At 37.7% G+C, this 25,649-nt stretch overlaps 1 protein-coding gene across 1 annotated transcript in view; it reads right to left on the bottom strand.

Moving 5' to 3' along the window:
* LOC111148519 (NUMB, endocytic adaptor protein) overlaps positions 1-25,649 on the bottom strand; it is a 187,584-nt gene that overhangs the window by 77,551 nt on the left and 84,384 nt on the right. The window lies entirely within an intron of this gene.

Genomic DNA, 25,649 nt, shown 5'->3' with positions numbered 1-25,649 from the left:
ACAAGATCAGGTGCCAATTTTATCCTATAGACAACCAGAAGCCACTAAAAGGTTTTTACACACATCAGTGTCAGAGTTGCAATAGAGTTACATTACTTTGGTGGCAGTATGGAAAACAAATCTGGGGACAAAAGACTACAGAGGAGTTATAAGGCATTTTAAATAATCTAGGCAAGTTATGATGAAAGCTTGAAGTAGGGCAGTGGTAATGGTGTCGGTAGAAAAAGGCGACTAAAAAAAAAGGGGGGGGACTAAAGAAAAGCTTAAAACTAAGAGTAGCAGAGAGAATTAAGTCAATATGATATAACTGTGCCCCAGGAAACTGTTTTTGCCCAGGATGGTAAGACTAAACCAGTAATTAGCTTTACTGTTTGCCTCAAGAAATTCTTACAAATAAGCTTATCTGAGCAAACAGTGTGTGCATCGGGGCAAAGAGCTCTCCTGACAGGGTAACAAATTACTTCAACAGCCTTTTTTTATTATGTCCACTAATTCCAAATACCATGTCACATACTTTGCCCACCCCAACCAGTTCCCCATCTTGAAGGAAGTGCTTTAAACTTTATGAATCCCAATCTCAGAACCATAGAAATACCCTTTCCTAACTTTCCCTACCAAGACTCTGTCAAAGTTGTGCTTTCCCTTGTTGAAGTAAGTTTAATAACCTCAGCTTTGCTGAATTAACAGGATTCTCTTTGTGGGAAAAGTCAACAGCAGGAATTGGTGACTGACTATAGAAGGTGGGGAAGAGAAAGAAATCCAAATGTGACTCCTAAGTTTTAGGCCTCAGTGAACTGAACTGTTGAATTTGAGGGGCTTGTTAATAGGGCTTTGAAATAGAGATGTGTGTAAGCCTTGACGCTCAGGGGAGAGGTCAGAGCAACCATATGCAATCATTGTAGGTGAAAACGTTTCCTGTGATGATCTCTTTATTTTCCTCTTCTTTCCTAATAGGAGTTAGGATACAGTAATTAGAATTAAACCCAGAACACTCAAAAATGATAAACAGAGGTGTACAGACCACCTAACTGGCTGGTATGTACTAATACAGCCATACATTCTAGATGGTAAACAGTCACTATGCTGAGCTCCTCTCCCAGGATCCACCGCTGGATCTTCCACAACTCAAGAACTAATAGGTTAACACCTGGTTTAACAGAGTACTAAGGCCATGAGGGTTATGATTGGTCAGCAACAGTGCAAGTCAAGATTCCAAAAGACCCATCTCTCTCAGGCACAGTTGCTGGCTCCCTTTAGGGTCCCCAGAGGGTTGCCCTAGTGGAGGAAAATGCAGTAGCCCTCCATTCTGTCCACCAAGTTGGCCCCCATCTCTACATGTTCCCCCATGAGATCAGGAACATACCTGTTAAAGGAGACAGCACCTTAAGCAGTGACACTAGCTCCCCAGTAGTCAAACAGACCAACCAGTTCTTCATTAAGAATGAATAAAACAGGAGTGCGTGGGGGGCTCAGTGGGTTAAAGCCTCTGCCTTCGGCTCAGGTCATGATACCAGGATCCTGGGATCGAGCTCCACATCGGGCTCTCTGCTCGGCAGGGAGCCTGCTTCCCTTCCTCTCTCTCTGCCTGCGTCTCTGCCTACTTGTGATCTCTGTCTGTCAAATAAATAAATAAATAAATAAATCTTTTAAAAAAAAATGAATAAAACAGCAAGATCCAATCATATGCTGCCTATAATTAACCCACTTTAAACATAAAGACACAAACAGGTTGAAAGTAAAAGGACAGAAGACAGTACACCACATTAATACCAGTCAAAATAAAGCTGGAATGGCTATATATTCCCTTCTCAATAATCAATAGAAATATCAGCAGAATAAGCGAAAATCAGCAACGATGTAAACAGCAAAACTTGAACAGTATCAATCAACATGACCTGACTGACACTTATAGAATTCTTCTCTTCAATGGTAACAGAAATATACATTCTTCTCAAGTGCATATGGAATGTTTACAAACATAGACCACATTCTGGGCCATAAAACAAACTGCAAATTCAAAAGGGTTCAAACCATACAAAGTATGATCTCTGACCACAATAAAATTAAATCACCAAATATATGGAAACTACACTTCAAAATAGCCCATGGGTAAAAGTACAAATCAAAAGGGAATTCAGAAAGTATTTTGAACTAAATGAAAACACAATATATAAAAATTTACAGGATGCCACAAAAGCACTACCTATTTATGACACTAAACCAGTGGTTCTCAATCAGGGACAATCACTGCCCCTGAGGACACATTTGGCAATATCTCGTGTTATTATTGGTTGTTGCCAGGGGTGCTATTGGCATCTAGTGGGTATTGACCAGGGATTCTCCTGCATGTCCTATAATGTACAGGACAACCCTCACAACAAAACATTATTCAGCTTAAAATGTCAATAGTGCCACTACAGAGAAACTCTGCACTAAATGTCCGTATTTTTTTTTAAAAAAGATCTTACTTAAATCCATGTTCTCAGCTTCCACCTATAGAAACTAAAGGGGCAAAGAAATGCAAACAAAGTAAGCAGAAAAAAAGGAACTAGTAGAGATCAGAACAGAAAGCAATAAAGTAGGAAAACAAAGAGCAAGAAAAAGAAACCAAAAGCTGATTCTTTCAGAAGATTAATAAAACTGATAAACCTGTAGCTGCACTAATGGGGGAAAGACACAAATGAGTGATATCAAGAATGAAAGATGTATCACCAGTATAGATTCCAGAGATATGAAAAAGGATAATAAAGGAATATTATGAACAAGTTTATGCTAATAAACTCATGGACAACATGGAAAAATGCTTTCCAAGACCCAAACTACCATAGCTTACTCAAGAAGAAACAGATAACCTAAACACCTACACCTATTAATGAAATTGAGTTTATAGTTCAAAATCTTTCCACAGGGCGCCTGGGTGGCTCAGTGGGTTAAGCCTCTGCCTTCGGCTCAGGTCATGATCTCAGGGTTCTGGGATCAAGCCCCGCATCAGGCTCTCTGCTCTGCAGTGAGCCTGCTTTCTCCTCTCTCTGCCTGCTTGTGATCTCTCTCTCTGTGTCAAATAAATAAATAAAATCTTAAAAAAAAAAAAAATCTTTCCACAAAGAACTCCTAGGCTAAATGCATTCATTGCTGAATTCTCCTAAACATCTAAGAAATACCAATTCTATACAAACTCTTCCCAGAAAGTTGAAGAGGGAATATTTTTAAATTCCTCTCTCAGGCTAACATTACTCTGATACCCAAACCAAACAAAAACATTATTTAAAAAGTAAGCTAGAGACAAGTATCTTTCATGAGTATACATGCAACAATTCTAAACAAAAATTTAGCAAATCAAACCAAACATTAAAAGGCTAATACATCAAGACCACATGGAGTTTTTCTAAGAAATGCAGTTAGTTAATATTCAAAAAGCCATGTAATTCACCTTATTAGCAAAATTTAAATGTCCCTATCAATATTTAACTTTACAGCTATATCTTTCCTTCTTTGAATTCAAAGATTATATACTGAGATTTTTAAAAAAGAGTTAAAGTCAACTAAGTTTAAGTGTATTTTTTCCTACATAATATATATATATATATGTGTGTGCGTGTGTGCGCGTGTGTGTATATATATTTTTTTTCAGAGAGAGTTAAGATCTAGCCCTGATGTTTTTTTGTGTGAATTCCAGTCTTATACTTTCAACTCCAACTCAAGATGTCTCTAAATCAAATTTATCTTCCTTTCAAACAAGCTCTTCCTCTTCCTGATTTTCCTACTTCTACATAGCATTTTTACATCGCTCAAAGCTTTAAAATGACGACAAACTCTAGGTTCATCTCTGACACTTTTCCATAAGTCTTCTATACCCAGTCCATCAATCGACGCTACTGGATGACAGTATCAATATCTCTAGCATTCAGTCATCCCTTTCTATTCCTAACAGCCCTGGTTAAACAAACAAACAAACAAACAAACATCACTTCATCCATGAACTTTGCAACAACCCCTGGACTCCAAGCTCTCTTTCCTCTAATCTTCCTACATGGTTGTGCCAGATCAGTATTCTTAAAACTCATCCTTGATCCTGTTCAAAACTGTTGAAGATTCTATAATTCAATTTGTGACTCTGGCATTCAGGAGCCTCTACAACCCGAACCCAACCTTCTTCTGGCCTCATTTCCCACCTCCCTATAAAATCCTACGAAAATCAAGCCTTTCAAATATGCTGTGGCCTTTTCATTTCTCTTTGTTTCTTCACACTGTATTTTCTAATTTTAATATTTTACTTTTGTCTTCTTTCAACTAAAATTCTACACCATCGTATGATAATGAAACTTGCTTTTGGGGATGCCTGTGTGGTTCAGTCATTAAGCATCTGCCTTTGGCTCAGGTCATGATCCCAGGGTCCTGGGATCGAGCCCCTCATCAGGCTCCCTGCTCAGCAAGAAGCCCGCTTCTCCTTCTCTCACCCCTCTGCATGTGTTCCCTCTCTTGCTGTGTCTCTCTCTGTCAAATGGATAAATAAAATCTTAAAAATAAATAAAAATAAAGAGAAGTTTTCTGACAGCTCTTTAAAAAGAAAGAAAGAAAAAAACTTGCTTTTGAAGTAATTTTACCAAATAATAAATGTTACTTGTAAAGAGCACAAAAAACCCGAGAAGTCCAAAGAATGAAATACAAATGGCCTATAATCCCACTAAGCAGAAAAAACTTCCAGTGACACTGGAATTTCTTCTTTGTTCTTTTCAACACATATACTTTCATTTTTTTCTTTTTATTAAAAAGGAATTGGGGTGCCTGGCTGGCACAGACAGTAGTACATGCAATTCTTGATCTCAGGGTTGTAAGTTCGAGTTCCAGGTTGGTTGTAGAGATTACTCAAAAATGAAGTCTTTAAGGGATACCTGGGTGGCTTGGGCAGTTAAGGGTATGCCTTCAGTTCAGGTCATGATCCCAGGGTCCTGGGATGGAGCCCGATGTCATCTTGGGGGGCAGGTGCCGCTCAGCAGGGAGTCTGCTTCCCCTTCTCCCTCTGCCCTCCTCCCATTTGTGCTTTCTCTCTCAGTCTCAAATAAATAAACTCTTTAAAAAAAAAAATTAAGTCTTTAAGAATAAGTAAATAAAAAAGTGATCACATAGTATCTTACTCTAAGCAAGGCCAATTTGAAAGTCTTTCTGTCCTTTTCAGAGCAGCATGCTTTTAGATCTAATAATTCAGAAAAATAAGATTTATATGCTTTTGTTAAAATCAAAACTTCATATTTGAAAAGAGAAAAAAGGTTTCATATTTCTTTAAAGACAAGATTTGTTTCACTCAGCACCTAATACAGGCATTTGCTCACGTAAATTTTAATTTATATATAAAAAGCCTCAAATATTTTCATTAAAATGTATTCAATAGGTATTTATTGACTACCTACCATGCCATGAAGCAATAAACAATATAGAACAAAAACCCTGCCTCTATGAAGGAGATAGACAGAAAATAAATAGGCAAATTATTTACACTGGTTGCTAGTGGTAAGATCAAATGATAAATTTTCATTTACTCATTGATTTTTCACTCTTTGCAAGTTTGCAAACCAGGTGTTAAACACAGCCTTTATTAAAAAAGCATATAAGTGTATATAACTAAATAAATTATTTTAAAACAAAGGCAATAAATACTAAAAACTCATCACTTCCTAATCACTTTACTATGTTTTATTATATATGCTGCTTTGAAATTATTTATGATTTTTGTATCTGTATGGTGGAAGAGCTATGTAATGCTGGGCTACTGTACATCTGTCCACAACATCATATCCACGGACTTCCGTGCTGGTGGCTCGAAATCAGCCATGGTGGCAGTATTTATACCATAGAACTTGGCAAAAATTACCAATCATATCTTGAGTATTTTTTGATGGTCTAGATCTAAGAAACTGCTGGAGAAAATGTTGACTAAATTCAAAAATGTGTGCTATCTATAACCACCACATTATGAATAGCACAAAAAAATTGAGAACATAGTCTTCTAGTACTAGAAAACTATTACCAATTCCGTAAAGAAGTTTCTCACCCGACTGACACATCAGTGAAATGCTGATGCACATCTTCATTGTTTCACTTCCCCTTACTCATTACCATAAACGGAAATACCAACCTTCATACCTACACTCAGAGAACTAGTAGTGGAACACTTAGTAGCACACCACTGACTTGTATGTGAGAAAATGCTAAATGTTATGCAGAAAAAGATGAACAGGATTAAGAGGGGAATTAGAAGTGCTGGAGGCAGGGATAAAGTTTTAAGAAAGTAATATATGGGGCACCTGGATGGCTCAGCTGGTTAAGCACTGCCTTCGACTCAGGTCGTGATCCTGGAGCTCTAGGATCGAGTCCCGCATTGGGCTCCCAACTCCATGCGGAGTCTGCTTCTCCCTCTGACCTCCCCCTCATGCTCTCTCTGTGTGTGTCTCTCTCTTAAATAAATAAATAAAATCTTAAAAAATATATATATATACACAAATATATGTATATATATATATACATGAGCAAAGAATTGAAGGAGGTAAAAAAGGGAGCATCCAAGTAGGATGAGAATTCCAGAAAAAGAAAATCAGTGCAATTTTTTGAGGGGGTGGCTTGCCTAGAGTATCTGACAAACAGAAAGTTAGTCAGTGTGTTCAGTGCAAAATGAAACAATAGACTAGGAGAGATGAGACCAGATGGACATAGGGCAAAGTCATACAGGGTCTTGCAGGCTAAACACTTTGATTTTTTCTTCTGAGAGAAACAGGAAGCCATTGAAAGTTTCTAAATAGAACTTATGCTTTGTGTTTGGCCGCTACAAGGCAGGGGGTTGTGGGGAGTAGGGAAAGAAAAAATGAAATAAGATGGGATCGGGAGGGAGACAAACCATAAAAGACCCTTAATCTCACAAAACAAACTGAGGGTTGCTGGGAGGGTGGAGGGTTATGGACAGGGTGGCTGGGTGATTGACATTGGGGAGGGTATGTGCTATGGCGAGTGCTGTGAAATGTGTAAGACTGATGATTCACAGACCTGTACCCCTGGGGGCAAATAATACATTATATGTTAATAAAAATAATTTAAAAAAAAAGAATGGACTAAAGATTTCCTTTTTGATTTTGTGGTTGACCCATTCATTGTTTATAGCATGTTATTTAGACTTCCCTTATTTGTGCTCTTTCCAGAGTTTTTTTTCCTGGTCATTGATTTCTAGTTTTATACCATTCTGGTCAGAAAAGACGCATGATAGAATTTCAGTTTTTGTTAATCTGTTGAAATTTGTTTGGGGGCCTAACATGATCTGCTCTAGAGATGTTCCAGGTGCACTAGAAAAGAATGTGTATTCCACTGCTTTTGCATGGTATGTTGTGAATATATCTGTTAGATCCATCTAGTCCAATGTGTTGTTAAAGTCACTGGGCACCTGGCTGGCTCAGTTAGTAGAGCGTGTCTCTCGATCTCAGAGTTTTAGGTTCAAGCCTCACTCACATTGGGTGTAGAAATTACTTTAAAAAAAAAAAAAAGTCTAAAAAATAAAAAGAACAAAAACTCCCAAAAAACAAAGCTACTGTTTCTTACTGATTTTCTATCTGGATGATCTATTCATAGATTTAAGCGGGGTATAAAATTCCCCTATCATTGTCTTACTGTCAATTTCCTTCTGTGTATCTGTTAATTGCTGCTTTTTGTATTTAGGTGCTCCCAAGTGAGTGTACAAATGTTTACAATTGTTATATCCTTTCGCTGGACTGTTCCCTTTCTGATGACACAGTGTCCTTCTTTGTATATTGTTACATTCTTTGTTTTAAATTATATTTTGCTTATGTAAGTATTGCAACCGGGCTTTCTTTGCACTTCTATTTGTCTTGTAAATGTTTTGTCACCCCTTCACTTTCAATCTGCATGTCTTTAAGTCTAAAGTGAGTCTTGCAGGTAAACTGGTACAGCCACTGTGGAAAGAGTATGGAGTTTCCTTAAGACTTTTAAAATAGAATTACCATATGATCTAATAATGCCACTGCTAAGTATTTACCGAAAGAAAATGAAAACACTAATTCAAAAAAGATACCTGCGCCCTTATGCTTATTGCAGCATTATTTACAATAGTCAAGACAGGGAAGCAACCCAAGTGTCCATGAACAGATGAATGGATAAAGATGTGGTATATTCTACAATGGAATACTACTCAGTCATTAAAAAAAGAATGAAATCTTACCATTTGCAACAACATGGACCCTACAGGACATAAAGCTAAATGAAGTAAGTCAGTCAGAAACACGAATACCATATGATCTCACTCATATGTGAGATTTAAGAAACAAAACAAATGAAGAAAAAAGATGACAAACAAAAAAACCCAGACTCTGTTAAGTGTGTAAACCTGGTGTTTCACAGACCTGTACCCCTGGGGCTAATAATCCATCCATATACATCCAATAAAAAAAAAAAAAAAAAAAAACCCAGACTCTTAAATACAGAGAGCAAACCAGTGGCTGCCAGAGGGGAGGTGGTGGGGGGATGTGAAACAGATAAAGGAATTAAGAATATATTTATCAGGGCACCTGGGTGGCTCAGTGGGTTAAGCCACTGCCTTCCGCTCGGGTCATGATCCCAGGGTCCTGGGATCGAGTCCCACGTCGGGCTCTCTGCTCAGCAGGAAGCCTGCTTCCCTTCCTCTCTCTCTGCCTGCCTCTCTGCCTACTTATGATCTCTGTCTGTCAAATAAATAAATAAAAAATAAAAAAAATAATATATTTATCATGGGATAAGTCAGTTGAGGTTGAACGTCTGACTCTTAGATTCAGCTCAGGTCACAGTCTCGGGGTGGTGGGACTGAGCCCTGCCTTAGACTCAGAGGTCAGTGAGGAATTTGCTTGGTATTCTCTCCCTCTCCTTTTCTCTCTCTCTCTCCCTCAAATAAATAAATCTTTAAAAAAAAAAAAAAAAGAGCACACTTAACATAATGAGCAATGAGTACTGTATGGAATTGCCAAGTCAGTATACTGTACACCTGAAACTAATCTAACACTATATGCTAATTATACTTGAATAAAATGTGTTTTGGAACTAGATCGAGGTGGTGGCTGTACAACACTGCGAATGTGCTAAATACCACGGAATTGTTCACTTAAAAAACGAAGAAGAAGAATGGGTTGATGAGAACAAGAATGAAAGCAGGGAGACAATTAGAGGCTACTATTAAGTAATCCTGTAGATGATGGTGAACTGGATCCTGATGGTTAAGAGTAGAAGTGGGGACGCCTGGGTGGCTCAGTTGGTTAAGCAGCTGCCTTCGGCTCAGGTCATGATCCCAGCGTCCTGGGATCGAGTCCCACATCGGGCTCCTTGCTCATCAGGGGGCCTGCTTCTCCCTCTGCCTCTGCCTGCCATTCTGTCTGCCTGTGCTCGCTCTCTCTCCCTCTCTCTCTGACAAATAAATAAATAAAACCTTTAAAAAAAAAAAAAAAAAGAGTAGAAGTGCTCCTGAATCCTATTTCTGTAACAGCTCTAGAAAATGCACTATTCACTAATAAAATCTGTTGAAATCACATTGGGACTATTTCAATGGGAGAGAGGTGTATGAGATTCCATTATTAATGCTGAAAAAGACAAATTTTCTAAAACAAAGTAACAGATCAACTGTTTCAAATAGGAAATCTTATCTACAATGATCAAAAAATCAGGTGAACTGTCATACTTTTTATGGTAATTAAGCTCATGCTTGACAAATTTCTTCAACACTGTCTATGTATAGAGTATATGAAGGATTGCATGCACATACAGGTATTTGCTCTACACAGGAAAGAAAAAAGAACAAGAAGAGATATTAAATACCAGGTACCCACTGTGTGAATGGTACCAATGTAGTAGTTTCATGTGCAAGCTTACAGATAGTTGAGATAACTGTCCCTGGGGCACCTGGGTGGCTCAGTTGGTTAAGCATCCAACTCTCGATCTCACCTCAGGTCTTGATCTTAGGGTTGTGAGTTCAAGTACCACGTTGGGTGCCACTGGAGCCCACTTAAAAAAAAAAAAAAAAAGGGAAAACAAATAGGAAATAACTGTCCCTAACCACGGGAAGACTGCATTAAAGGAAGAGACAAATTAATTATAGGATCAGCTCCTAAATGCTTCCTAAAGACATCACAAATAAAAAACTGCAAAAATAAAACTCCAAATAAAAGAAAGCTTTCTAAGAAAAACTTAACTGACAAACAAAGGTTTATCTGACTTGTTATATTCAACAACAAAGGAGGTTAAAATTCCTAGAAGAATCATCTTCTATGGCCAGTGCAGTCATATAAGGCACAACACTATTACGTCTTAAAACAAACAAAATTCTCTAATATAGAACAAGGAACAATAATTGTTTCACATGGTGAGCCACAGCTGGAAATGGTCTTATCTATTGGAAAAATGTAATAAAATTTAAAAGACCAAGAATTAATGGACAAAAGGTATACTTTCTAATAATGGTTTATCAAAATGGCATACATGTAGTTAGCTTTATGGTTATACAATTGGATTATTTTAATATAAAAAAGTTTTAATAAAAGCTATTGAGCACTAACTCTATAATAATGCAAGAGTTTTTCTATAATGGTTATTTACATTGGAATGAACTAAATAGTAAGACTGCAAAAGCCTCACTTAAAAAGTATGGACTAAGGATTCTGGAAACTATATTTTATACATATATCCCAACCAAGACACTAACCTAACAAAAGAATTTCCTCTAATCTGTAAATGTTTACAAAAGATCATCTACCTGAAAATGAAAGACATGCCACAAATTAGGAGAATATTTGCCATTATAAACAAATTATTAGTATCCTGACATTTAAAGACTTCTAAAAAATAATAAGCAAAATCGAATTATCAGTTTAAAATAGAGCAAAAATGGAAAATGAGCAAAATATACTATATTTTACATACAAAGTTACAGAAATGACCAATGAATACATGAAGAAAATGCCCAACCTCCGCAGTACTCAGGAAGATGCCAATTAACACACCTTATGTCATCTTACCGCTTTCAGTTTAGCAAATATTAAAGAATTTAACAGTAAGATATGAGGCGACAGGCATTCATTCTTATTCCCTTAATAGGAGCATAAACTGCGGCAACCATTTTGAAAAGTAATTTGGCACTGTACAGGCAAGGTGAAGACACACATGCCCTCACGACTCAGCAATTCCACTTCGAGGTATACATTCCTGAGAAACTCTTAGACATATACACAGAAAGGCGTACAACATATCTGTGTAGCATTGTTTATGGTTAATAACAGTAAAAGAACATTAACACTGGAATCTAATTATACATTCACGTAAGAAATACAGAATATTCACACACTGAAATACTACCCAGAAGTAAAAATGATACCTCAATAAAAAATAAATCTCAGGGGTATTTGGGTGGCTCAGTCGGTTAAGGGTCTGCCGTCAACTAGGTAATGATCCCAGGGTCCTGGGACTGAGCCTGGAGTCAGGCTCCCTGCTCAACGGGGAGTCTGCTTCTCCCTTTCTCTCTGCCTTCCTCCTGCTTGTTCTGTCTCTTTCTCTGTGTCAAATAAATAAAATCTTTTTAAAAAATAATTAAGAGAAAAAGAAGTAAAAATGAATGATTTATAGCATATATCATGGATGTCTCTCACAATGTTGAAGAAGGGAAGAAAATTGTTTATGTTATGATTCCTTTATATAGATACTAACAACTAACACTCAGACAACACTGCCTCTGTACACTATGTACTTTGCATACAATGACTACTTTAATCCTTGTATCAGCCCTATCAGGTAAATTTTATTTTTTTAAATTTTTATTTATTTATTTATTTTAGACAGAGAAACGGACAGAAATAGAGATACAGAGAGAGAGAGAGAGAGATGGGAGAGGCAGAGGCTGAGGGATAAGCAGACTCCCTGCTGAGCACAGAGCCTGACATGGGGTTGGATCACACAACCCTGAGATCATGACCTGAGCCAAAAACCAAGAGTTGGACACTCAACCAACTGAGCCACCCAGCTGCCCCAGGTAAATTCTACTTTTAATCTCTATTTCATACAGAAAGAAACAGCCATGGAGAAGTAATATGCCCTAATCACATGATGGCGTAACCACCTGTCATGAGACTATGCTCTTAGACCCCCAACATTACACTGTCTCTCAAAAATATGCGGAACTAAACAACACCTAGAGATACATACATAATTACCAAAACAATAAAGAAAATACAAACATAATTAGGGGCAGTGTTACTGAGGGAAAAGAAAGGGGGACAACATAATTGGGAAAGGTTCACATGGGACTTTAAAGTTTCAATAATGTTCTAATTCTTTTTTTCCCCTTAATTCCAGTAATAGTTAACATACAGTATTGTATGAGTTTCTGGTATTACAATACAGTGATTCAACAGTTCTACACATTACTCAGTTCTTATCATGATAAGTATACTCTTAATCCCCTTCTCCTATTTCACCCATCTCCCCACCTATCTTCCCTCTGGTAACCACCAGCTTGATCTCTATAGAGAAATCTATGTTTTTGTCTTTTTAAAAAAATTTTTTTAAAGATTTTATTTATTTATTCGACAGAGATCACAAGTAGGCAGAGAAGCAGGCAGAGAGAGGAGGGTGCTGAGCAGACAGCCCGATGTGGGGCTCGATCCCAGGACCCCGGGACCATGACCCGAGCCAAAGGCAGAGGCCTTAACCCACTGAGCCACCCAGGTGCCCCTTGTCTCTTTTTTAATATGTTCACTTTTTTCGTTTCTTAAATTCTACGAGTGAGATCATATGGTATTTGTCTTTCTCTGATGGACTTATTTCACTTAGCTTTATACCCTCTAAATCCATCCATGTTGTTACAAATGACAAGATTCCATTTGTTTTCCTGGCTGAGTAATATTCCATTGTAGAAAACATTACAGCTTCTTCCATTCATCTATCAATGGACACTTGGGCTGCTTCCATAATTATAGATAATGCTGCAATAAAGACAGGGCTGAATGTATCCTTCTGAATTAGTGTTTTTATATTCTTTGGGTAGTAAATACCTAACAGTCCAATTGCTGGATCATCAGGTAATTTTTTTTTTTTTTTAAAGATTTTATTTATTTATTTGACAGAGAGATCACAAGCAGGCAGAGAGGCAGGTAGAGAGAGAGGAGGAAGCAGGCTCCCCTAGAGAGCAGCGAGCCCGATGCGGGGCTCGATCCCAGGACTCTGAGATCATGACCTGAGCCGAAGGCAGTGGCTTAACCCACTGAGCCACCCAGGCGCCCCTCATCAGGTAATTCTATATTTAACTTTCTGAGGAACTTCCATACTGTTTTCCAAAGTGGCTACACCAGTTCACATTCCCACCAACACTGCAAAAGGGTTCCCTTTTCCCCACATCCTTGCCAACACCTATTGTTCCTTGTGTTGTTGATTTTAACCAGTCTGACAGGTGTGAGGTGATCTCTCATTTGTGATTTTTGATTTGCATTTCCCTCATGATGAGTGACACTGATCATCCTTTCCTGCGTTTGTTGGCCATCTGTGTATCTTCGACGAAGAAATGTCTGTTTATGTCTTCTGTCCATTTTTAACTGGATTATTTGTTTTTTGGAGTATTGAGTTATATACATTTATTTTTAAAATATTTTATTTATTCATTTGTGAGAGAGAGAAAGAGAGCGCACGCATACAAGCAGGCAGAGTGGCAGGCAGAGGCGGAGAGAGCAGCAGGCTCCCTGCTGAGCAAGAAGCCTGATACAGGACTTGATCCCAGCACCCGGGGATCATGACCTGAGCCGAAGGCAGCAGCTTAACCGACTAAGCCACCCAGGTGTCCCTATATATGTTTTTTTTTTTTAAAAAGAGATTTGAGAGAGAGAGCATGTGCGTGTGCACGAGTGGGAGGAGGGACAGAAGGAGGAGAAAATCCTTAAGCAGACTCCCTGCTGAGCATGGAGCCTGACATGGGGCTCAATCCCAGGACCCCAAGATCATGACCTGAGCCTCTATCAAGAGTCAGATACTCAACCGACTGAGCCACTCAGCTAGCTCCCCATGGATTTTCTATTCTGTTCCACTGATCTATGTGTCTCACTTTTGTGCCAGACAATACCATTTTTATTAATACAGCTTTGCAGCATATCTTGAAGTCTGGGTTTGTGCTACTTCCAGTTTTGTTCTTCCTCTTCAAGGTTGCTTTGGCTATTCAGGGTCTTTTGTGGTTCCATACAAATTTTAGGATTATTTGTTCTAGCTCTGTGAAAAATGCTGTTGGTATTTTGATAGGGATTGCATCAAATCTATACGTTGCTTTGGGTAGTATGGCCATTTTAACAATATTTGTTCTTCTACTCTGTAAGCATGGAATGTCTATCTATTGCATTGTGTCATCTTCAGTTTCTTTCATCGGTGTATTATAGTTTTCAGAGTACCGATCTTTCACCTCCTTGGTTAACTTATTTCTAGGTATTTTATTATTTTTGGTATAATTCTAAATGGGATTGTTTTCTTATCCTCTCTTTCTGCTGCTTCATTATTAGTGTATAGATATGCAAAGGACTTCTATATATTGATTTTGTATCCCATTACCTTACCGAATTCGTTTATCAGTTCTAGTTTTTTGGTGGAATCTTTATGGTTTTCTATATATAGAATCACGTCATCTGCAGAGTGGAAGTTTTACTTCTTCCTTACCAATGTGGATGCCTTTTATTTCTTCTTCTTGACTCGTTGTTGTGGCTGGGACTTCCAATACTATGTTGAATAAAAGTGGTGAGAGTGGATATCCTTGTCTTGTTCCTGATCTTAAGGGAAAAGCTCTCAGTTTTTCACCACAGAGTATTATGCCAGATCTGGGTTTTAGCATATATGGCCTCTTATATGCTGAGGTGTGTTCCCTCTAAACCTGCTTTATTGAGAGTTTTTGTCATGAATGGATGTTGTGCTTTGTCAAATGCTTTTTCTGCATCTATTAAAATGATGTGTTTTTTTTTTTTTAAAGATTTTATCCATTTATTTGACAGAGAGAGAGATCACAAGTAGGCAGAGAGGCAGGCAGAGAGAGAAGGGGAAGCAGGCTCCCTGCTGAGCAGAGAGCCTGATGCGGGCCTCGATCCCAGGCTCCTGAGATCATGACCTGAACTGAAGGCAGAGGCTTAACCCACTAGGCCACCCAGGCGCCTGGTCATGGTTTTTTTTATCCTTTCACTTGTTGATGTGAAGTATCATGTAGATTGATTTGTAGATACTGAAGCACTCCTGCATCCCAGGAATAAATCCCACTTAATCATGGTGAATGATTTTTTTCACGTACTATTGGATTTGCTAATATTTTGTTGAGGATTATTGCATCTATGTTCATGAGAGATACTGGCCTGTAGTGCTCCCCGCCCCCCCCCCTTTTTGTAGTGTCTTTATCTGGTTTTGGTATCAATAATGTTGGCTTCACAGAATGAATGTGGAAGCTTTCCCTCCTTTTCTGTGTTGTGGAATAGTTTGAGAAGAATAGGTAGTAATTCTTCTTTAACTGTTTAGTAGAATTCACCTGTGAAGTCGTCTGGTCCTAGACGTTTTTTTTCCTTGGGACTATTTTATTACTGATTCAATTTCATTGCTGGTAATTGGTCTGTTCAAACTTTCTATTTCTTCCTGATTCACTATTGGGAGATTATATGTATTTAGGAATTTATCCATTTCTTCTAGACTTCCAATTTGTTTGCATATAATTTTTCAGAATATTCTCTTATAGTCCTTTGTATTTCTGTATTACTGTTATTTCTCCTCTTCAATTTCTGATTTTGTTTAAGTCCTCCCCCTCTTTTTGGTGAGTCTGGCTGAAGGTTTATAAATTTTGTTGATCTTTCTGAAGAACCAGCTCCTGGTTTCATTGATCTGCTCTGGTTTGTTTTGTTTTTTTGTTTGTTTTTTAGCTTCTATTTCATTCATTTTTGCTCTAATCTTTATTATTTTCTTCCTTCTACTGGTTTTGAGTTTCATTTGTTCTTTTTCTAGCTCTTTAAGGTGTAAGGTTAGGTTGTTTGAAATTCTTCTTGCTTCCTGAGGTAGACCTATATTCCTATAAACTTCCCTCTTAAAACAACTTTTGCTGGGTCGTGAAGATTTTTGACCATTGTGTTTTTGTTTTCATTTATCTCCATGTATTTGTCATTTCCTCCTTGACTTCCTGGTTGGCCCATTCAGTGTTTAGTAGCATGTTATTTAACCTTCATGCATCTGTATTGTTTTCCAGATATTTTTATTTATTTATTTATTTTGGTGGTTGATTTCTAGTTTCATAGCACTGTGGTCAGAAAAGATGCCTAGTATGACTTCAGCTTTTTCAATTTGTTCGGACTTGTTTTGTGGCCTACTATGTGATATATTTTGTAGAATGTTCCATGTATGTGTACTTCAAAAGATGTGTATTCTGTTCTTTTAGGATAGAATGTTCTGAAAATGTCAGTTCCATCTGGTCCAATGCGTCATTCAAGCCACAATTTCCTTACTGATTTTCTGATTGGATGACCTATCCATTGACGTAAGTTGGGTGTTAAAGTCCCCTATTACCATATGACTATCAATTACTTCCCTTATATTTGCTATGAGCTTTATATACCTGAGTGCTCTCATCATAAATACTTACAATTGTTATATCTTCTTCCTGGATTATTCCTTTTATGCTTATGTAGTGTCCTTCCTTGTCTCTTGTTACATTCTTTGTGTTAAAGTCCATTTTGTCCAACATAAATATTGCTACCCTGGCTTTCTTTTCATTTCTGTTTTCATGACAAACTCTTTCCTATCTCTTTCCTTCCAATTTGCATGTGTTCTTTAGGTCTGAAATGAGTCTCCTATAGGCAGCATATAATTGGGTCTTGCTTTTTTGTGCATTCCGTCACCCTATGTCTTTGAGTGTTTAGTCCCTTTAAATTCCAAGTAATTACTGGCAGCTATGTACTTATTGCCATTTTGTTACTTATTTTATGGTTCCTTTTGTAGTTCTTCTCTGTTCTTTTCTTCTCTTGCTCTCTTATGATTTGCTGGCTTTCTTAAGCTATATACTTGGATTCCTTTCTCTTTATAACCATTAGGTTTGTATATAACCTCTTAGGCACATAGCAGTCTATATTAAGTTGATGGTCACTTAAGTTTAAACCCATTCTTTACTACCCACCACCCACCATGCTTTAGGTAAATGGTGTCATACTACATCCTTTTATTTTGTGAATTCCTTGACTGATTTTCATAGATATACTTAATATCACTGCTTTGGTGCTTCCTACTTTTCTTAATCCTGTTTATGGTCTTTCCACTTAAAGATTCCCATTTAATATTTCTTGTAGGGCTGGTTTAGTGATCATGGATTCCTTTAAGTTTTGTTTGGGAAACTCTCTTTCTGTTCTAGTCTTGCTAGAAAGAGTGTTCTTCGCTGTTTTTTTCTTTTTTTTTTAATTTAAATTCAATTAGTCAATATATAGTAAATCAATGTTTTAGATGTAGACTTTAATAACTCATCAGTTGCATATAACACCCAGTGTTCATCACATCATGTGCCCTCCTTAATGTCCATCGCCCAATTACCCCATTCCCCCACCCACTCCCACTCAGGTTACCCTCAGTTTGTTTCCTGTAGTTATGAGTCTCTCATGGTTTGTCTCCCTCCCTGATGACATCCCTTTCAGTTTTTCCTCCTTTCCCCTATGATCCTCTGCACTGTTTCTTATATTCCACATGAGAGAAACCATGTAATTGTCTTTCTCTGATTGACCTGTTTTGCTCAGTGTAATACCTCCAGCAGTTCCATCCACATCAATGTAAATGGTAAGTATTCATCCTTTCTGAGATGGCTGAGTAATATTCCATTGTGTGAGTGAGTGTGTGCGTGTGTGTGTGTGTGTGTGTGTGTGTGTGTGTGTGTGTGTATACCACATCTTCTTTATCCATTCATCTGTTGATGGACATCTTGGTTCTTTCCATTGTTTGGCTATTGTGGACATTGCTGCTATAAACGCTGGGTGCATGTGCCCCTCTGGATCACTACATTTGTATCTCTGGGGTAAATACCTAGTACTACAATTGCTGGGTCATAAAGGAGCTCTATTTTCAACTTTTTGAGGAACCTCTGTATGTACCGTTTTCCAGAGTAGCCAAACCAGTCTGCATTCCCACAAACAGCATAAGAGGATTCGCCTTTCTCCACATCCTTGCCAACATTTGTTGCTTCGTGACTTGTTAATTTTAGCCATTCTGACTGGTCTGAGATGGTGTCTCATTACGGTTTGATTTCTATTTCCCTGATGCCAAGAGATGCTGAGCATTTTTTAATGTGTCTGTTGGTCATTTGTATGTCTGTTCATAGACATACGAGGAGACAGAGGAGAAATGTTTGTTCATGTCTTCTGCCCATTTCCTGACTGGATTGTTTTTTAGGAGTTGAGTTTGATAAGTTCTTTATACATCTTGGATACTAGCCCCCCCTTTTATAAAAGATTTATTGAGAGAGAGAGAGCACACACACATGAGTGGGAGGAGAAGGAGAAGCAGGCCCTCCATGAGCAGGGAGCCCCATGCAGGGATCAATCCCAGGACCCTGGCATCACAACCTGAGCCAAAGGCACATGCTCAAGCAACAAAGCCACCCAGGTGCCCCCAATACTAGTCCTTCATCTGATATATCATTTGCAAATATCTTTACCCATTTAATAGGTTGACTTTTAGTTTTGTTGACTGTTTCCTTTGCTGTGCAGAAGCTTTTTATCTTGATGAAGTCCCAAGAGTTCATTTTTGCTTTGTTTCCCTTGACTTTGGAGACTAGTCTGGCAAGAAGCTGCTGTAGCTGAGGTTGAAGAGGTTGCTGCCTTTGTTCTCCTCTAGGATTTTGATGGATTCCTGTCTCACATTTAGGTCTTTCATCTATTCTGAGTTCATATTTGTGTACGGCTTAAGAAAACGGTACAGTTTCATTCATATCCAATTTTCCCAGCACCAGTTGTTGAAGAGACTGTCCTTTTTCTTTTTAAAAGATTATTTATTTATTTATTTGACAGAGAGCGAGAGAGAGAGATCACAAGTTGGCAGAGAGAGGGGGAAGCAGACTCCCTGCTGAGCAGAGAGCTCGACATGGGGCTGGACCCCAGGACTCTGAGATCATGACCTGAGCCAAAGGCAGAAGCTTAATCCCTGAGCCACCCAGGTGCCCCTAGACTGTCCTTTTTCCATTCTATAGTCTTTCCAGCTTTGTCGAAGATTAGTTGACCCTATACAGAGGTGAAGGTCCATTTCTGGATTCTCTATTCTGTTCCACTGGCTGGTTTTTTCCTTTCAGCACTTTGAATATATTATGCCACTCTCTTCTGCTCTGCAAAGTTTCTGATGAAAAATCAGCTGATGGCCTTATGCTGTTTCCCTTTTACCTGGGTGTGTTTTCTCTTCCTGCTTTTAAAATTCTCCCCTTATCACTACTTATTGCCATTTTAATTACTATGTGTCTTGATATAGACCTCCTTGTGTTGATTTTGTTGGGGGCTCTCTGTACCTCCTGGATCTGGATTTCTATTTCTTTTCCCAGATTTGGGGAGTCATCAGCTATTATTTCTTCAAATACAATTTCTGTCCCCCTTTCTCTTTCTTTTCTTTCTGGGATCCCTATAACGAAAATGTTAAGTAATGTTCTAATCTTAAACTGAATAGCAGATGCACAAGTTTTCGTTTCATTATGCATATTCTTTTGGATATATCAACTATTTTATAATTTTAATTAGGTGGAAAGCAAGTCATGTTAAATCCTTTCTGAAACTGAGGATGGGGTGGCAAGTATAGAAATATAAATACATACACACACATAATTAAGAGATATCTAACAAAGAGTAAGAAAATAAATCACTGGGATGCCTGGGTGGCACAGCTGGTTAAGCAACCGAATCTTCGTCTCAGCTTAGATCGTGATCTGAGGGTTGTGAGCCCCACACTGGGGCTCCACTCAGCATGGAGTCTGATTCAGATTCTCTCCCTCTTTGCCATTCCCACTTGTGCTCTCTTGCTCTCTCTCAAATATATAAATAAATCTTAAAAAAAAAAAAAAAAAGAAAAATCACATGTAGTTATAAAAGTTAAGTCTCACTTTGTTAAAAAGAAGAAAGTCATTGATATTTAGTCCCTCCTAAATTGTATTTGTTTGCTTTTCTTTGCTCCATAGTCACAACTAAACCTCTAACTTTAGGCCTCTCTCATATATAAATTAAAAGGAAGAGTGGACAAGATAGGAGTATGCTTTAGAAAGTTGACTATGAAGAAAAGAACAACCCAAAACTACAGCACTAATTTGACATACATAAGAGGTATAAAAGACACAGGAAACTTGACCTGACATTTAAGATTGTTTCCTTGTAAGAAAAACAAATAAAAGAACAAAGTTAGCCAAAATGGCAAAATTACTCTAATTTTTACAACACTGTTAATTAGCTCCAAATGTAACAATATACACTAAAATATAAAACTATGGGTACCATTTTGAACACCTGAAAAAAAAATATTGAAATCATTAGCTAAACTTCTTTTTTCAGGAGACTCTAATCTCACAGGGTTATTCCAAAGATATTCCAAAGAGAGCACTAAAAGCAGAAATCACATCAATTCAAAATTATCTTGGGCATACCTTATATCATCCATAAAGTATAGCACTATCTTATAATAAATCCAACACAACCGGGGATTTTTTTATAGTATGGAACAGTTTGCTATTTTCAACTGAACACAGCTGAAGTAGCTGGCTTATGTTTAGGAGCTATGCCATGAGAGAAGCATCCACCTAGCACTAGAACCACATGGCATGTTCATCCTATCAGAGGCACAAAAACGCTATAGAGAAGAAACTCACTGAGCGTAACAGCAAAGAGAATCTAAATTCAAATTTAATTTAATTACTTTTAACTATTTTACTATTCTCTGAACAAAGATGGTTGAATGTGAATATATACAATTTTACTGTATTATTCCTCATATTTGTATTCCAGAATTCTACAAGGAAAGTTATGAGGAAAAAAAATGCATTGACTGTCCATCTGCCAAAAACACTTTTGGTTCAGTCACTAAAATTAAAAGCTAAAAATTCCTTATTAAACCACCACTACCTTAAAGCATCAAGTATTTCATTTTTAAACTTTCTTTCTTTGACTTCTATTTCTTATGATGTGTAACATGCTTTCAAGTTATAAATAACATTTAGGATGAAGAAAAAATCCTTTTTTAAAAAAAAATTTAAATATTTTATTTATTTGAGAGAGAGAGCACAAATTAGAGAGTGAGTGAGAGAGAGAGAGAGAGAAAGAAAGCATGCATGAGCACGGGGGAGGGGTAGAGGGACAAGGAGAAGCAGAATCCCCATCGAGCAGGAAGCCCAACATGGATGGGGCTCAATCCGAGGACTCCAGGATCATGACCTGAGCCCAAGGCAGATGCTTAACCAAGTGAACCACCCAGTCACCCCCAAAATCCTTTTATTTCATCAAGTAAGTTAAAAAAAAAAAAATGTAAGGAATCCTAGACTCCATGGCCAAAGCATTCAACAGGAGGTCATCTACTCAATCTCCTATTCAATCAATAAATCCTAAGAATTCTGATTTACATTAAATATTGGTCTAACCGGCATAATTTGCCTAAAAGGAAACAATTTATAACCTATTAAGTTGCATCAGTGGCTCAGTGTTCCACTTAAGTGCTGAGCCAAATGAACAGCAACGAAGTACAGCTTCGTCACCAACAGTAAAATAAAAACGCCCAAGACTAAACTTACAGGATTAATAAAATTCATTTAAAAGCTCTGTTTTGTGATAAAATTTAATTTACAAACAGATTCATGGAAAGGCAGAAAGAACAAACAGCTGGTTTGTTTTTCTTTTTAAACCTACTTCCCAAAAGAGACATTTACTTCGTTCCTATATATACATACGTGTTGGTGAATTTGACATTTGTTTATATTCCAGTTCAACTTTTTTTAGTAGGCTATTTATATTTGGGTAACCTGAATACCATATTGCCTTACTGCAAAAAACGGCTATCTACGGCATTTAAAAAGAAAAATTTTTAAAGCAGATTATTCTAATTTCTCAATAACTAAAACTAAAAACTGTTTTGCTTTATTAGCTGTCACACCAGAGGTTTAAAACCAAAAATTAATCTTGGCTGTCCTAAAGATTGGTATTTGAGAAGGGAATACTGTCACAGTTTGAATGTCAAAACTCCCCAGTCACATACTCTCAAGCCCTGATTGCCATTCAGACCATATGTTCTTGACCAGGGCATCAGGCATCCTACATGCTCTTCAGCTTCAGCAATGCCCTAAGATTATGTACAGATCTGAATGTGCATGTGTCTGTGCACTTTCTGGGGCCAGATTGTTTCACTTTCATCAGAATCCCAAAGGATAAGGTAACTACCCAAAATTTAAGAACAGTGGATTAAAACAGTATTTTATGATCCTTATCTATCATCTGACTTTCTCAGTTTCTGCCTTCCTCATTCTAACCTTCCCACTCATCTTGTCGACAAATTCTTCCATTGGTTTTGATATATGGGTTCTTTATTCACTCTTGAAAGATAGTAAGGGAAAACTAGAGCTTCATAAAATGAGGAAAGAACCTGTCTACTTAAAACTGCAATCAAAGGTGGTTTCAAAAACTAAACCTGTAATATTTAAAAAACATTTTTAAATAAAGCTATTTCTTCTGGAGCACCTGGGTGGCTCACTCATTAAGTGGCTGCCTTCGGCTCAGGTCATGATCCGAGGATGCTGGGATCAAGCCCCACATCAGGCTCCCTGCTCAGCGGGAAGCCTGCCTCTCCCTCTCCCACTCTCCATTCTGTGTTCCTGCTCTGGCACGTTGCTCTCTCTTTCTGTAAAATAAATAAATAAAATTAAAAAAAAAAAAGCTACTCTTCTGAAAACTTTGTCTTTCAGTTAGTTACACAACTAATTTTATATCTTAGTTGATCTCTTGCCTTTCAATTGAGAAAACAAGTAGTAAACTGAATTTGCAATTCAGCTACACTCACCTTTACCTTTTAAGGCATGTTAAGACCTAACATAAAAATACATACAATCAAAAAATAATAATAATATCATCATCCCTAAAACCCCACAATACAAATACACATGACTGACTTCACGAAGATAGTGTCCTTTCAAGAATTAAAGCTTTACTTATAAAACAAAATGGTTTTCCGCTGATACAAAAAGGACTGATTTAGCAAGGAACATCCTGATGAAAAAGGGCAGAATTGCTGAGAATGCTATCCTACTTTTACACTGACTTCCCTCCTCTAAGCATCTGTTAAGTGTGGGATGAGAAAAAGGTGCTGGAATCTGGAGAGGCAGACTAGAATAAAAATATATTTGGTTCCAAGAATTTAAAAGACAGAGACAGAAATGTCACTGGAAAAATTACAGAAGTAAGAAGGTTAAAAACAGCTCTGCTCCCCTTTAACTGACAAAAAATTTCACATAATATCTACAAACATCATCTCTTCAATTCTTTAACCCTCTGGGATCTGACTATTCCCTTTCCCTCACAATCCTCTCCCCTTATCCAAGACATTAACACAAGACTTGTAAAACATTATCTTAAATTGGTCTACTGCTCTTCATCTCCATCATCAGAACCACAGTTCAAAACAACTTTGCCTCTTTTTAATTTTTTTAAGATTTTATTTATTTATTTGACAGAGAGAGAGATCACAAGTAGGCAGAGAGGCAGGCAGAGAGAGAGGGGGAAGCAGGCTCCCTGCTGAGCAGAGAGCCTGATGTAGGGCTTGATCATAGGACTCCAAGAACATGACCCGAGCTGAAGGCAGACGCTTAACCTACTGAAACACCCAGGCGCCCCAACAACTTTGCCTCTTACCTGACTAGTATAAGCCTCCTTCTGATCAACTGTGCACAAAGCAGCCAGTGTAATCTTCAAAAATGTAAAATGGATCATAGCACTGCATAATAGTGCCAAGATTTTCTAATGCGTCTTCGAATTAAATCCAAACTCTCAGCCTCTGAGAAGTCAGTATGGCAGAATAATTCACATTGCCCAAGAAAAAGTGGCTGGAACTGTACCTAGTACACCCCAAATGCTGAGTAAATGTTAGCATATTAAGGTACCGTTCCTGCCTGCCTCTCTTACCTTGAGGTGACACTCTCCACAACTCTGAGTCTTTCAGTTAAATAAAAGCTCTTCACTTTGGGCCTGCTATTTCCTTGTCTGAAATGCGTTTCTCTCAGTGCTTTCAACAACTGCTGTCTTTCACTTGTATATATCAAGTCTCATCTTCTCATTGATGAAGGCTTCTTTCTTCCTCTTTCTAAATGCCACTGTTATTCTGTATTGTACTACTCTTTTTATTTCCTTCACAGTGTCTGCATTTTGTAATTTTTTTTGTTTCATTGGTTAAACTCTCAAACATCACCAGATGAATAAGCACAGATCCAATGAATTCTCTAACTTACTTAATGTAGGAAACACTGGATTCTGTTCTTTCTATCCAAAATGTAGGTTTTTAATTCCTCTTACCAACAAGCTAAAAAAATTGATCACTAATATAAATATGTCACAGCCCATGCTATGATTCATTATACGTACATACTTCTCTTAATTGTTAATTAAATAAAACCCTGTGTCCAACAACATATTATGCTAGGTGCTGGAACAGGAACCAGAATGAGAAACTAAAGATTATTTCCACTCTTTTTTACTTATTTATTTGAAAGAGAGAGCAGAGTGAATAAGAACACGAGTCAGGTGGGGGAGAAGCAGAGGGAGATGTAAGAAGCAGGCTCCCCACTGAACAAGGAGCCTGCTGTGGGACTTGATCCCAGGACCCTGGCAATCATGACCTAAGCCAAAGTCAGACACTTACCAGGCTGAGACACCCAGGTACCCACACCCTTAAGGTCTTGAATGATATAAGCATAGGATGGGAAAGACAAAAAAGAGGAACATTTCAAGCAGGGGATGGGGTGGGATGAAGAGTCATGATATACATGTAAAAATGTATATTTCACCAAAAGTAAGATACTAGAGATTGCAGGATATGTTGTACTAAGAGAAAAATGCTGCCAAAATTATTAGTAATTGTTCCTTAATTGTGAAATATCACCAGTAATAAGATGCATACCAATATGAGAGATGGGTCCTAGTTTCAGAGATATTAAAGTCTAAGGAAAAGAGGAAGAGGAGAAGAGAGAAGAGGAGAAGGAAAAGAAAGGGGAGGAAAGGGAAGAAAAATGACCATTCAGTTATTAATGTAAAATCAGTCTTCTAGGAATCTCAGTAAGTCTCAGTGATATGGAATATTGGTTTTTCACTAAAGTTTGTGATCAGGAAGGGAAGAAAAAGTCCCTCAAAAGAGTGTTCACAGGCTCCATAGCTCAGGGGTTAGAGCACTGGTCTTGTAAAAGAGTGTTCACAGAGCAACTCATACTTTCTTATTGTTTTCATTTGCCTTACATATTTTTGCCTTTCCCTTTATTTTTAGCTTTTCTAAATCATTTTGTACATCTCTTTTACACAGCACAAAGCTGACTCTTGCTTTGTGATTCAAATGAAAATCCTGGGTTTTTTGAAAGGTGTTATATACAACAAAAAGAAATCTTTTAAAAT

The sequence above is a fragment of the Enhydra lutris genome, unplaced genomic scaffold (genome assembly GCF_002288905.1).
Source record: "Enhydra lutris kenyoni isolate GAN:26980312 unplaced genomic scaffold, ASM228890v2 scaffoldscaffold20, whole genome shotgun sequence".
In the NCBI taxonomy this organism is placed as follows: Eukaryota; Metazoa; Chordata; class Mammalia; order Carnivora; family Mustelidae; genus Enhydra; species Enhydra lutris.
The sequence above is the reverse complement of the archived record's forward strand: the minus strand, read 5'-3'. Positions and strand labels throughout refer to the sequence as shown.